Here is a 15,743-nt window from a genome sequence, read left to right as displayed (position 1 = left end):
GCATTCATTCATTCAGTTAGGATTTAGTGAGTACCTCACATGTGTTTTCAGGATACAAGTTTTTTACCTCTTCGGTTAGAATTATTCCTAGGTCTTTTATTCTTTTTGATGCAATTGTAAACGGGATTGTTTTCTTAATTTTTCTTTGTGATAGTTAATTGTTCATGTATAGAAATGCAACAGAAAAAAAAAAAGAAATGCAACAGAACCCACACAGTTCAAACCTGTGTTGTTCAAGGGTCAACTGTATTTGCTTTATGCATTAGGTGCTCTTGTGTTGGCTGCCTATATATTTACAATTGTTATATCTTGTTGGATTGATTCCTTTATCATTATGAAATGTCCTTCTTGTTTCCCATTATGCTCTTTGTTTTATTATTTTATTTCTATTTTTTTAAATTTATTTTATTTATTTTTGGCTGTGTTGGGTCTTTTTTGCTGCGCACAGGCTTTCCCTAGTTGTGGTGAATGGGGGTTACTCTTCGTTGTGGTATGCGAGCTTCTCATTGCAGTGTCCTCTCTTGTTGTGGAGCATGGGCTCTAAGAGCACAGACTTCAGTAGGTGTGGCTTGTGGGCTGTAGAGTGTAGGCTCAGTAGTTGTGGTGCCTAGGTTTAGTTGCTCTGTACCATGTGGGATCTTCTAGGACCAGGGCTTGAACCCATGTCCCCTGCATTGGCAGGTGGATTCTTAACCACTGTGCCACCAGGGAAGCCCCGCTTTTTGTTTTAAAGTCTATTTTGTCTGATATGTATATTGGCACACCAGCTTTTTTTTTTTTTCACTTCCATTTATATGGAATAATTTTTCCATCCCCTCACTTTTTCAGTCTGTGTATGACTTTAGATCCGAAGTGACCCTCTTCACAGGATATAATGGGTCTTTTTTTTTTTATCAATTCAGCTACTCTATGTCTTTTGATTGGAATATTAATCCATTTATATTTAAGTAATTATTGCTAGGTATGTACTTATTGCCATTTTGCTGTTTTCTGGTTGTTTTGGTAGTTCGTTTTTTGTTCTTTTCTTCTTTTTTTCCTCTCTTCCCTTGTGATTTGATGACCATGTTTAGTATTATGCTTGAATTTCTTTCACTTTTCTGTGTGTGTACCTATTATAGGTTTTTGGTTGTCATGACATTATATATATATATATATATATATACACATATATATTTATATATATATGTTGTTGTTTTTTTAAGTTGATGATCTCCTAAGGTCAAATGCATTCTAACCACCCTACATTTTTACTGTTCCCCCCCATGTTTGTTGTTTTTGATGACATATTTTACATATGTAAAATATGTACATAGTTTACATATTTTTCTTTTGCATATCCAGTAGTTTTGCATAACTACTTATTGTGGGTATAGATGATTTTATTTCTTTGCCTTTTAACACTCCTACATAAGTGGTTCCTGATCTTGGAGAAGTGGCCTAATGTAGGAGATGTCCTATGGGCCCAGCAGCACACTCCCCTCTGGTCACCAGAGTTATATGCTCTAGGGTTATATGCTCTAGGGTCCCCCCCTCTATGGGCTATGTAGGCCCTTTTGTTGTGGCATGGCCAACTACCGTGGGTGCACTGGTAGTCAAGGCTGGCCCCCAGACTGGTTGGCTGACATTTCCTGTCTCATGTAATGGTTGCCAGCCTGTAGGCAAGGCTGGTCCCTGATGTTGCTGGCCATGTGGCCTGGGATGTTCCAGGGCTGATCTTGGCCCTCTGATGGGTGAAGCTGGATCCTGGGATAGCCGGCCATGGGGTTGGGGCACCTGGAGTTGGGGTTGGCCCACTGGTGATTGGGGTCATCTTTAGATTTAATTTAACCCTGAAATTCCTTATTTATGTTCCAGAGTTGTTGTTTTTTATTTATTCATTCAGTACATATTTAACGAACATTTACTATGTACCAGGTGCTCTTCTAAGAGCTTTGATAAAGAATTTAAAAGTTATCACTATTTTTTTGTTGCTGTTTTATTGAGATATAATTAAAGTATAATTATCACTGTTTTCCTAAAAAACAAAAACCAGCAGTTTTTCAGGTCAAACTCAGCACACTAGCATGCATATCGAAATATTTAGACATAAAATCTGGGGTGTTCACTGAGAGAAAAGCTTTTAGTAAAGGATTTAACTTTTTTTTTTAATAGATAGGTTATTAAGATTTCTATTCATCAACTTTGGAAAGTTAAATTTTTTTAGCAATTTGTTCATTTCATTCAAAATGTCATAAAGTTATTTTTTGACATAAATTATTGCTATTTTAATGTCTAAGAGTTGTAATAATGTACACTTTTTATTCTTGATATTTTTAATATGTTTATTCTCTTTTTTTTTCTTGATAAGTCTTCCAAGGAGTTTACCAATTTTATAAATCTTTTCAAAACCAGTTTTGGTTTTACTGATATTCTCTCTTGTGTATTTGCTCTCCATTCCATTGATGCCTACTGTTATCTTTATTATTTCTTTTCTTGTATCCTCCCTTGATTTAATTTGCTATTCTTTTTTCAGCTTCTTGAAATGGAAGCTTATGTCCTTACTTTTAAGCCTTCCTTCTTTTCCAATATCTGCATTAAAAGTATAAATTTCCCACTAAGCACTCCTCTTAGGTACATTATACAAATTTTGATATGTCACATTTTATTATCATTAAGTTCAAAATATTTTTTATTTGCCTTTTGATTCTTCTCTGGCCATAGATTACATAAAAATGTATTGGTTAGTTTCCTGATAGTTGAGGTGGGTTTCTCATTATCTTCTTGTTAATGATTTCTAGCTTAATTCTATTGTGGTCAAAAAGTATACTCTGAGTTTTGAAATTTCTGGAGGTTAGTAAACATTACAAATGCAATGGAAGAGAATGTGAGTTATATCATTGTTGGGGAAAGTGTTTTATCTATGTCAATTAGGATTTAAATTCTATGAAATCTATCATATTCTATCATTAATTTACAGAAATTATAGAAATTCTACTTGTATTTCATTTTAATTAAAAATAAGGCAAGCCCTTTCTATAGGCAGTAAATTCTTATGTGTTTTAACATTCAGAAAGAATCATCTCATTCATCAATCACATGAGTAATTGATCTACCTTTCCAATTTTCCTTCTTTATATTTTAGTTAGAGATTAACAAGGAGTAGCTATGTAAGTTTTTGCTTATTTAAATCAACTGTATTTATCTATAATTTACCTAGAATACAACTCACACACTTTATATGATAGTTTAATAAGTTTTAGAACATTTCAATCACCTCAAAAATTTCCTTTTGTCCTTTCCTAGTCAATACCCACCCATCCCCACCCTGAGCCCCAGGTAGACACTAATTTGCTGTCACTAGCCATTATATTTCTCTTTCCTAGGGTTTCATAGAAATGGAATAATATAAGATGCACTCTTTTGTGTCTGGTTTCTTTTACTCAGCATGTTTTTGAGATTCATTCATACTGTCTTGTGTATTACTTCTTCATTCCTTTTTATTGCTGACTTAGTGTTTTATTTTTTAGATCTATTTCTCAATTTTCCTTTGGCTTCAAACCTCACTGCATAAAACTGTAAATCTCATATCCAGTTTAAAGGTTGTGTTTTATCTTTTGAAAACATGCTAATCTTAATATCACATTATCAGATTAATTCTGAGCCCCCCAAACCATAAATGCTTAAGCAATATCTTCTTCAAATTGCAAGAGTTAGGAGTCTAAACATTTGTCTGAATAAAAACAAAAATTATTTTTACCTTGATACGTCAAACTTTCTATCATTTTGTAAACTCATACAGAAATATTATATAGTCTGTTCCCCTTATATAGACAGTGCACAACTAGTCATTTATACTTGCTAACATTCCTTAATCTGTTGGAGAATAATTTTTTTCATAGCACTGATTTTTCCATAGATATGACTATATGTATATACATATATCTGTGTGTGTGTATGTATGTATATATGTATATAATTCTTATCTCAGGTGAGACACACTCTTTTGTTCCAATCATATGAGGCAAAGATGGTAGGATCATGTTTGCACATATGTGGGAAATAATTTCTGGTAGATTATACACCATAGAATTATCAGCGTTGACCTTCAGGGAGTGAAAATGTGATGAGAAACTTGAAGAAATTTTTCTGTTCATAAGAAATTTTTCTGTTAGTAAGATTGTGCCTTGCGTGAACTTTTACTCTGAACATGCTTTGTTTGGGGAATTAAAAAAACTTTAAAAAATGGTTTTACTTGGGGAAAATAAAAGACTTGATTTAAACAAGAAAATGAAAGTTGTCCATAAACATTTAAAACTGTTTACATACATGTGTATATGCATGTCTTGTTCACCATTGTATCCTTTTGGTCTAAGAACAGTGCCTAAGAAATAATCAGAATTTGGCAAATATATATTGAATGAATGAATGGATACTATTATATAAATTTGGTTTTAATGTAAATATGGTGTTGCTTTTCTAAATTGATATTGTATTATAAGATTTCTACTGCAAAAATATTCTGAAAGTTTTCTTGATTGGTTTTATCATATTCCATCACATGGAAGTAACAATTCTGTCGAAAGCATATAGTTGAATTCTGAGTTTTTTATCCATTTTGCCAATCTAGTTCTTTTGATTGGGGAATTTCATTCACTTACATTTAAAGTAATTACTGATAAGGATGACTGACTATTGTCATATTGTTAATTGATTCCTTGATGTCACAACTTTTGTGTCCCTCAGTTCATCCCTTACTGCCTTCTTCTGTGTTTAGTTGATTTTTTGTAGTGATATGTTTTGATGTTCTTTTCGTTTCCTTTTGGGAATATTCTGTAGATAATTTCTTTGTGATTACCATGGAGATTACATATAACATTCCAAATTATAACACTTCATTTGAAACTAATAACAACTTAACTTCATTCACATACAAAACCCTACTGTTTTCCGGTTCCCTTGCACCTTCCTATATTATGTTATTGATTTCACAAACTATATCTTTACATATTGTCTACCCATTAACATAGATTTATAATTATTTTTTATGCTTTTGTGGTTTCCATACAGTGAAAGAATAAAAAGTGAAGCTATGAACCAAAATTATAACAATACTGTTTTTATATTTGTCTTTGTATCTATCTTTATTAAAGAACTTTATACTTTTATATTTAAGTTACTCTCTAATGTCCTTTCATTTCAATTGATGAGTCACTTTTCTCTTGCTGCTTTTAAGATGCTCTCTTTGTCTTTGTCATCTGTAGTTTGATTGTAATGTCTCTCTGTGGGTGTCTGGGTTTTCCTACTTGGAGTTCATTGAGCCTCTTGTATTTGTCTCTCCATGCCTTTCCTCAAATTTGAGAAGTTTTTAGCCATTATTACTTCAGATAAGTTCTATGCTCCATTTTCTCTCTTTTTTCTCCTTCTGATAGTCCCATAATGTGTATATTGGTCTATTTGATTGTGCCCCATAAGTTTCTTAGGCTCTGTTCATTTTTCTTCTTGTATTTTTCTTTTTGTTCTTCTGACTCATTAATTTTAGATGACTTGTCTTCAAGTGTACTGATTCTTTCTTCTGCCTACTCTGTCTACTGTTGAGTCCCTTTGTGAAGATTTCAGTTCAGTTATTGTATGTCTCAGCTTCAGAATTTCTGTTTGGATCTTTTGTAATTTGTATCTCTTTGTTGATATTCTCATTTTGTGCATATATTATTTTCCTGATTTGCTTTAGTTCTTTGAGTTTTCCTTTAGCGCTTTCAGTGTATTTAAGACAGTCATTTAAAAATCTTTGTCGGGGGGGCTTCCCTGGTGGTGCAGTGGTTGAGAATCTGCCTGCCAATGCAGGGGACACAGGTTCAAGCCCTGGTCTGGGAAGATCCCACATGCCACGGAGCAACTAGGCCCATGAGCCACAACTACTGAGCCTGCACGTCTGGAGCTTGTACTCGGCAACAAGAGACTGGTAGTTTTCAGTTTGGGACTGTTGATGATTAATGCTGCATTGAATTTTTGAACATGTACATAAACACGTAAACACACATTGCTGTAGATCTTCTCTAGGGGAGGAATTGCTAGGTCACACTGACATTGCACCCTACTACCTTATTTTCCAAAGTATTGAACCAAGGTATGCTCCCCCTAGCAGGGTAGGAGAATTCCCATTGTTTTACATGTCTGGCAATATTTGTTTTTTTTCAAGTTTTAATTTTTGCCAATCTGATGGGTATGTAGTATCACACTGTAATTTTATTTTTGCATTTCCCCATGTTTGTGGATTAATTCTTAGCTCACTTGAAATCTGCTCTTTGAACCTTATGGTTGTTTATGTATCTTTTAGCGACTCTGAAATTGAAATGGCTACTTCAGAATCAGAGCTAACATGTTTTAGACATAAAAGACTTAAAATATCAAGGAGTTCAATTTATGAAGATAACTGAAATACAGCTTGATTTTATTCATGAACCCTCAATCTGACAGAATTATGTTTCCAGCTGTATTTCTAAGCTCATATTATAGCTACTTGTTGCAACGTTCTTGAGATGGTGAACAAACCCCATACAAATTCAACCGGGGCATGAATATTGACTCTATTGGAGACTCTGCCCATTTTATGTACTTTGGATAAAGCTCAAGAAGAATGAGGAACATACCCTCAATGAAGCCAGCCCTGCTGTCCATCACTACAGGCTCCGTATATATGAGGAGAGGGTGACAAGGGATTCTGCCACCTCCCTCATCCCTACGAGCTGGCTCAGCTCAGCCCCGTGCAAAGTGGTACTAAGACCCCAATCACTTCTACCCATTTCCTTCAGGGAATCCATCATTATTTTGTGATGGTTTTTGTATTATTTATGGAAATCTTCATGGGGAAAATAGATGAGAGGATTTACATCGCACAACGTACCTAGCAAACTACTGCAAATATTCACAGCAGACTTTTCTGTTCTCTCCCAAATTCCTGCTCTCAGGGCTGTTACCTGTGATCCTTCTTCTCTCCACTTACATGAACCCCTGAAGTTCACTAGTTCATTTCTGGGTGTTTATGAGGAGAGCACACAGCTTTGATGGTGAGACACTAGCAGGAGGAGAGATCTTCTATATACACGCCACACACACACACACACACACACACACACACACACACACACACTGTGATCCCAAAGAGGATCACTGACCAGTCAGGTGGGCAGGGCATTCAAAGAATCATGCATGTCTTGAATCTCAAGGACTTTATCCATGATAGTGTGGGCAGGTATCTCACTTCTAACACATTTTCAATGCATTTCCGATGCTGGGCAGAGCCACTTTCCCCTACTTCCCTATCATCCCTTTAGCTGACAGAGGTATGATTGTCTTCTCAGGGCCAGTAGCAAGATAGCCATTTCAGTCCCAATTGACATACTTGTCTGACATTATTTTGCATAAATAAATAAATAAATAATCAGTTATTGGGTCTGCTTCCAGTCTTGAGAAATGTTAAGACTCTAGGTCTGTCCTTGCTAGCTCACAGTTTGCATTCAGACAAGAAGGGTGAGGTTAGAACTACATGCTACACCCATGACACTAGTCCCTTCACATCAACTATTCATAACAACAGAATATTCCCCGATACCCGGATGGTGCTTTATTTCTCCAAACATTTTCACACCTATCCACTCATTTCTGTGACATTTTCCACGTGCCTGTAGTGTAAGCAGTGACATTGCAGAGGGGAAAGTACTTCCTCTCTCAGGAGCTCTGACCCCAGTTCACATCTCAGCCTTGCCAGTTATAGGCTTCGAGACTGTAGGCATATCACTGAATCTTGCAGAGTCTAGCTTCCCCATCTCCAAAATGGAAATATGCCAGTCTTGCAAGGTTATGATAAAGTAAATGAAAGAAAGTATACAAAGCTCTGGGCACAGTGTCTAACCCCTATTGCAGCTATGGTTGTCACTGTTGTTTTTAGGTAGGTATTGTGTTTAGATGCTGGGGGTGCAGAGATGGATGGGACAGTCTCTACTGTCTACAGTCTCTACTGTCTACAGTCTCTACTGTCTACAGTCTCTACTGCTCATTATCTACTGAGGGAAACAGACAAGCAACAATAGAAGTGTGGGGAAAAATACCACAGAAAGAGAATCTCCCAACTTCCTTTTATTAGGGCCTGAATGATAGCTAATAGTAGTTGTTTACTGAATACTTGGTGTGTGCCTGGCACACACTCACAAGGACTCTAAACGATAATGTTATAGTTACCCCCCTTTGACAGAGGAGGAGATCAAGGGGGATTACTTGGTACATAGCTAGTGAGTGGTGGAGTCAGGATTCAAACCTTGGTCTCTCTGTGTGAAGCGCTTAACCTTAGGAAAGTGATAATTTCGAGAACCATGAAGAAGGAATAAGGTTCATCAGGAAGACGTGGGGGTAGGGGAACAACGTGAACAATCTGAATAACCTCAGCACAGCTCTGAGAAGCAGTCAAGGCAGCTACAAGTAAACGGTCGTTACATACACTCACGACCCTCCCCGGCAAAGGGACACATGTCTGGCACACAGTGGGCACTCCGCACCCTATGTTACATGCCCACGGCCCTGGGTTCACTCCTCTGCTTCTTCATGGCCTCTCCCACTGGACTCTGTAGCCCCAGCACCAGGCTCAGGTCCAGTCCATGTCAGGTACAGTGAATGTCTGCTGACTAGAGTGGGGTCGATGCCTTCTAGCTTCCCCATGAGGGCTCTTTGCACAGCATCAAATGACATCTGTGAGCAAGGTTGCTGTGTTTGATTCTTGCTGCTTTGTGATTAGCCTGGACTCTTGGCCAACCCCAGTTCTCTTCTTTGCGAACAGGGAACAACTTGTGGCACTCTCCGGGGCATGAAGATCAAGCCGGGTTCCTTGGGGAAGGCCATCCCACCCTACGACATTCAGGTCTGGTGGTAAAGACATTGGTAGACATTAGTGCTCGGCTAGGGTTGGACCATTGTGTGACACGAGGTGACAGAACAGGTCATGCCTCCCGGCTGCCCTTCCTCTTCTCCGCCTACTTTTCCTCCAGTTTCCTGAGGAGTTTTCAGTTGAGAACTGCAATGTCCTGGGCGTGAGTGCAGCTTGCCAGGACAGCCAGAGGCCTCATGCACCGAGCCTGGGAAAGAGTACTTGCAGTAGCACAGGCGGCTCTCTCCACTGCGGGTGCCTTTAGTTTTTCCTGATCCGTGTTCTTCTCGCTTGAAGACACATTTGTGATGTCTATATATGCATGAAACAAATGGACCCATGACTTGGGTTTTACCATTTGCTGATTTCAAAGACTTTGACAGTTTTATTCTATTTTCTGACAGGGCTCCTCTACCACAACCTCCTCCCCCAATAACCCCCACTGTGTCACATGAATGAGCCAGGCAGTGTTTGGGTGGGGCAGGAGTGTTGGGGATCCCTGCAGGGTGGGATTCACAGGTCTCTTGCTCCAGATCATTGATGACAAGGGCAACATCCTGCCGCCCAACACTGAAGGAAACATTGGCATCAGGATCAAACCCACCAGGCCCATAGGCATCTTCATGTGCTACGAGGTAAGGACACACCATCTGCCCCTGCACGGCCCAAGAATCCTTGCAGGGAGCTGTGTAGGTGAAAAGGGACTGGACTCAACTCTGCGTCTTGAGACTTCTTCCTTCTTCCTTTATTCACTCCAAGTCAATGAAACCTGTTCTAATTAATCTCAAAGCTCATAGTGTGTTCCCACATCCCTTTCTGTCATAACCCATCTGGCACTTATGGGCGGACTGTTGGGGTAGAAAACAGCCTGGCTTCAGAACCACCAGACTTGGGGTCCAGTGATGTCTGTGGTTAAGAATGCTGGCTTTGACTGGGTTCACGTCATACCACCACACTTACCAACAGGGTGCAAACAAATCTATTATACTCGCTGAGCCTCCCCACTTTAAAGAGGCAGAAGCTGCAGATTGGAAGCTTAACGTGTCTTTCCCATGTCAAATAAATGGCAGGCCTAGGATTCAAAGTGGTGTGTTTTGGACCCCAAACTCTAAATGAGAAATCCAGGGACTACAGAAACCTACAATAGAGTATAAGGAAACCTGCTGTAACTCTTCATCAGACAAACCCTAGCTAGGAGTGGCCACTAAGAGGAAATCCTCAGCTTCCAAGATGGACTGTAGAAGGGTAGACAGACCCTGAAATTGATCTCAGCCTCCATCTCCTTTCTACAAAGTCACAGCCACTGGTGTCACTGTTGTGCTCACACTGTCCTTGGGTGGGTGGGTGGGGCCCTGTCCCTCTGTGGTACTATTGTCCAGAAGCAATCATGCAAGCCTTAGCCTTAATTCTCAGTAGCACAGTGTAAAGGTTGGATAAAAGGGAAAATGAACACAGAGTAACAGGTATCTAGATCAGCAGTTCTTAATACTGCCTGTACGTTAGAATCATTTGAAGGGTTCTTTATTTTTAAATACTTGGATCCAACCACAGAGATTTTGGTTAAATTGAACTGGCGTGGTACAAAGCCATGACTTAAAAAGAATTGTACATATTTTATTTTGCAAAGATGTCTTCACATATGGCCACACTGATTTCTTTCATTTCACACGTTCTCATGGCAATGAGACATGTCACTCTTCCATTGAGATTTGTTGGCTTTTATTCTGTTCTTTTATTTTCTTTGTATTGGGGCATGACCTAAAACCCTGCTAATTAGGGTTTGTCTGATGAAGAGCTACAGCAGGTTTCCTTATGCTCTATTGTAGGTTTATATATATATATGATATAAAATTTACCCTTTTCACCATTCCTGAGCAAACCGTTCAGTAGCACTGAGTAAAATTTACAATTGCACAACCGTCACCACCATGCGTCTGCCGACAATTTCCTCCATCCCCAGAAGCAATTCTGTTCCCATTTAACAACAGCTGCCTAGTCCCCATCTCACCGCATCTGGTAACCTCTAATGGTACTTTTTGTCTTTAAGAACTTGCCTGTTTTCGTTACCTCATATAAGTGGAATCATACAACATTTGCCCTTTTGTGTCTGGCTTATTTCACTTAGCACCATGTTTTCAAGGTTCATCCATGTTTTAGCAAACTGTCATCTTTTGAGACTGAATAATATTCCATTGCATGTATATACCACGTTTTGATGGACATTTGGGTTGTTTCCAGCTTTTGGCCTTTGTGAATAATGCTGCTATGAACACTGATTTTGCAAGTAACTGTTTGGGTCCCTTCTTTCCCTTCTTTTGGTTATATACCCAGAAATGGAATTGCTAGATCATATGGTACTTCTGTTTAACTTTGTGAGGAATTGCCATACATGTTTTCCACATGCACAAGGCTTTTCATTTCCTCATATCCTTACACTCACTTGCTATTTTCAGTTTATTTTTAATAATGGCCATTCTAATGGGTTTGAAGTGGTAACTCATTGCGGTTTTGATTGACATTTCTCTAATGACTAGCATCTTTTCATGTTCTTATTGGCCATTTGTATATCTTCGGAGAATTGTCTATTCAAGTTCTTTGCCCATTTTTAATTGGCTTGTTCATTTTTCTGTTGTTGTTGTTTCTAAGTTGTAAGAGTTCTTTATGTAGGCTGGATATCAATACCTTATCAGATATGCAAATTATATGCTTTGCAAATATTTTCTCCCATTCAGTGGGTTGTCTTTTCACTTTCTTAATAGTATCCTATGACATACAGAGTTTTTAAATTTGGTGAAGAACATTTTATGTATTCAATATTTTTCTTTTGTTTCCTGTGCTTTTGATATCATATTCAAGAAATCATTGTGAAATCCAAGGCAAGATTTTCCTCTGTGTTTTCTTCCAAGAGTTTCATAAGCTCAGCTCTTACATTTAAGTTTTTGATCTATTTTGAATTAAGTTTTGTGTATGATATAAGGTAACTTCATTCTTTCGCATGTGGACATCCACGTTTCCGAGCACCATTTGTTAAAAAGACTGTCTTTCCCACTGAATGGTCTTGGCACCCTTGCCTAAAATCAATTGACAGTATATGTGAGGGTTACTTTTTGGGTTCTCTATGCTCTTCCAGTGGTCTGTATGTCTCTTTTCATGAATGTATCACATTGTTTTGATTGCTATAGCTTTGAAGTAAGTTTCTGAAATCAGGAGTGTAAGTCCTCCAACTTTTTTCTCCTTTCTAAAGGTTGTGTTTGCACTTTGGGATCCCTTGAGATTTTATGTGAATTTTAGGATGGGTTTTTCTATGTCTGCAAAAAACACCACTGAAATTTTGATAGACATTGCATTGAATCTGTAGATAATGTTGGGCAGCATTGTCACCTTAATATTGTCTCAAATCAATGAATACGGGATGCTTTTCCATTTATTTATGTCTTCATTCTCTTTTTCAGCAGTGATTTTTAATCTTCAGTGTACAAGTCTTTCACCTGCTATACTAAATTTATCCTTAGTATTGTATTCTTATTGATGTTTTCTTAATTTCCTTTTTGGATTGTTAATTGTTAAAGTATAGAACTGCACCTTAAGTTTTGTGCATTGATTTTCTTTCCTATAACTTTGCTGAATTCCTTTATTAGCTCTAACAATTTGTGTGTGTGAGAGAAAGTTTTTTAGGGTTTTGTACATGTAAGATCATGTTATCTGTGAACAGATCTAGTTTTAATTCTGTTTCATTTTGGTGCCTCATTTCTTTTTCTTGCCTAATTGACCTGGGTAAACTTCCAATACTTCGTTTAGTAGAAAAGGTGAGATCAGGCTCTCCTGTCTTGTTCCTGATCTTAAGAGAAAATCTTTCAGTCCAGTGAGAATGATGTTAGCTATGCTCTTTTTTTTTAAATATATGGCCTTTGTCATGTTGAGGCTGTTTCCTTCTATTCCTAGTTTATTAAATAAACTGAGGTTTTTATCATGAAAGGGTACTGAATTTTGTTAAATGCTTTCTCTGCATCAATTGAATAGATATGGGGTCCCCCAGCCCCCACTGTTATTCTATTAGTATGGTTCATTATATTGATTGATTTTCATATGTTGAACCAGGAATAAATCCCACTTGGACATGGTATATAATCCTTTTAATATGTTGCTGAATTCTGTTTGCTAGCATTTTGCTGAGAATTTTGCCCCAGTTATTCGTAAGGGTCTGTAGTGTTCTTTTCTTGTAGTATGTTTGTCTCAATTTGGTGTCAGAGTAATGCTGACCTCATAGATTGAGGTCCCTCCCCTTCAATTTTTTGGAAGAGCCTGAGAATAATTGGTATTAATTTTTCTTTAAATGTTCAGAGTTTTCACCAATGAAGCCATCAGGTCTGGGGCTTTCTCTTCAGGGTGGGGAGGGATTGATTACTGATTCAATCTCCTTACTAGTTATAGGTCTATTCAGATTTTTTATTTCCTAATGATTCATTTTTGGTAGATTATGTGTTTCTAGAAATTTGCCTCTTTCATCTAGATTATCCAGTCTTTTGGTAATAATTGTTCATAGTGTTCTCTTATAAACTTTTCTTTTTTTGGAATGTAAAATTGCTAGTAGTATCTCCTCTTGCATTCCTGATTTTCATAATTTGAATCATCTCTTTTTTTCTTAATATAGCTAAAAATTTGTCAATTTTTGATCTTATCAAAGAACCAACTTTTGGCTTTATTTGTTCTCTCTATTGTTTTCCTATTCTCTATTTTATTATTCTTAGATCCAAAGTTATTTCCTTCTTTTGCTAGCTTTGGATTTAGTTTGCTCTCCTCTTTCTTGTTACTTAAGGTGTTAAGTTACTGATGTTAGATTTTTTTTTTTCCTAATGTAGGTGTTTAAAATTCGTAAGCAACACTGCTTTTGTTACAGTCACAAGCTTTGGTATGTTGTAGTTTGGTTGTTATTTATCTCCATGTAATTTCTAATTTCCCCTGTGATTTCATTTTTGACTTATTGGTTGTTTAAGACTGTATTGCTTAATTTTCTACATATTTGTGAATTTCTCACTTTTCTTTTTGTTGTTAATTTTTAATTTCATTCTGTGTGATCAGATAAGATACCTTGTATGATTTCAATCTTCTAGAATGTACTAATCTTTGTTTTGTGGCATATTATGTGACCCATCCTGTAGAATGTTCCACGTACATTTGAGAAAAATGTTGTGTTCTGTTGTTCTCAGGCAGGGTATTTTATATATCGGTCAGATCCAATGGGTGTGTAGTGTTAGTCAAGTCCTCCACTTCATTACTGACCTTCTTTCCGGTTGTTCTATCCATTATTGAAAGTAATATATTGAACTCTCCAAGTGTTATTGTAGAACTGTATATTTCTCCCTTCAATTCCATCAATGTTTATTTTATATAATTTGGAGTTTTGATTTCTCCCTTTAATTCTGTCTATGTTTGCATCATATATTTTGGCACTATGCTGTTAGGTGCATATATGTTTCTGAATGTTAGATAGTCTCAGTGAATTAATCTTTTTTTCAATATATAATGTCCATTTATTGTCACTTGTGCCAGTATTCAACTTCAAGTTTATTTTGTCTGATATTATTAGATAGCCACCCTTTTGTCTCCTATTTGTAGGGAAGGTCTTTTTCCATCTTTTCAACCTACTTGTGTCTTTGAATCTGAAATGAGTCTCTTATAGACAGTGTAGAGTTGGATCATGTTTTGTCATCTATTCTGCAAATCTCTGCCTTTGGATTGGAGAGTTTCACCCATTTACATTTAAAGTAATTATTGATAAGGAAAGACTTGCATATGCCATTTTGCTATTCATCTTCTGTACGTCTTAATGCTTTTTTGTCCCTCATTTCCTCCACTACTATCTTCTTTCTTGTTTAGTTGATACTTTGTAGTGACATATTTTGCTTCTCTTCTAATTTCCTTTAGTTTATATTCCTTAGATATTTTCTTCATGGTTGCTATGGGGATTACATATAACATCCTAAAATTATAACAATCTAATTTGTATTGATATCAAATTAACTTCAATTACATACAAAAGCTGTACTTCTAAGCATTATGGTGGTGTGAGACAATCCCTTTGTCTCTCTCCTTTAATCTACAACTAGTAAAACATCCATAACACAACACCGGTTCCTCTGCTCAACACACCAGAACACAAGAGAGATCTACATATCTGTAATCTGAAGGTAGATGGGTTGGAACACATAGAAGAGGCAGAACCAGTGCCCATGATACTGGCCTCCTGGCTATCATGGCTGAGCCACAGCCCCAGAGAATCCAGTAGCAGCAGCGAAGGTGACACACATGACTCTGGCTTCCAGCTGCAGCAGTGCCCATGGCCACAGAGAACTGGGCAGCAGTAGAAGTGAGCCCCATGACCCCAGTCCCTTCAGCCACAGACGCACATGAAACTCCAGACCCCTGCTTGTGGTGGTGGTGCCCATGAACATGACAACCTCTGACCCCAGCTTCTACCCCTCCCTCCAACTACCCCAACTGGGGCAGCAGTGGCTGCAACCTAGGCAACCCCAGACATAACAGAAGCTTCCACCATACCAGTGCTCCTGGTGGTGATGCCAGCAACAGAAGTGACACCAGCAACAGCAAGGCACCAGTGACCCCAGGGGCACAAGAAGCAATTATGAGGGCATGGGGCCACACCTTCCACAGAGACAATGGAAGATGGAAAATGCAGATTCTCAAATACCACAAGAGGCAGCTCTGGAAAGACGAACCAAAAACTGGACATGAAAGGAACCTAAGTGTCCATCAACTGAAGAATGGATAAAGAAGATGTGGCACATATATACAATGGAATATTACTCAGCCATAAAAAGAAACGAAATTG

General features: G+C 37.7%; 1 protein-coding gene and 1 long non-coding RNA gene across 2 annotated transcripts in view; both read left to right on the top strand.

The window, feature by feature from the left end:
- Positions 1-15,743, top strand: part of ACSM5 (acyl-CoA synthetase medium chain family member 5) — a gene marked incomplete at its 5' end in the record, with an annotated part of 89,460 nt that overhangs the window by 19,942 nt on the left and 53,775 nt on the right. The gene's annotated exons all lie outside the window — the stretch shown is intronic.
- LOC112399422 (uncharacterized) lies at positions 8,807-15,714 on the top strand. Its single transcript, XR_003003215.1, has 3 exons — positions 8,807-8,887; positions 9,427-9,528; positions 15,404-15,714. It is a non-coding gene; the product is annotated as an uncharacterized LOC112399422 (long non-coding RNA).

This window comes from Neophocaena asiaeorientalis, unplaced genomic scaffold (assembly GCF_003031525.2).
Source record: "Neophocaena asiaeorientalis asiaeorientalis breed wild unplaced genomic scaffold, Neophocaena_asiaeorientalis_V1.1 scaffold91, whole genome shotgun sequence".
Lineage (NCBI taxonomy): Eukaryota > Metazoa > Chordata > Mammalia > Artiodactyla > Phocoenidae > Neophocaena > Neophocaena asiaeorientalis.
This window is presented reverse-complemented; position numbering and strand designations above follow the sequence as displayed.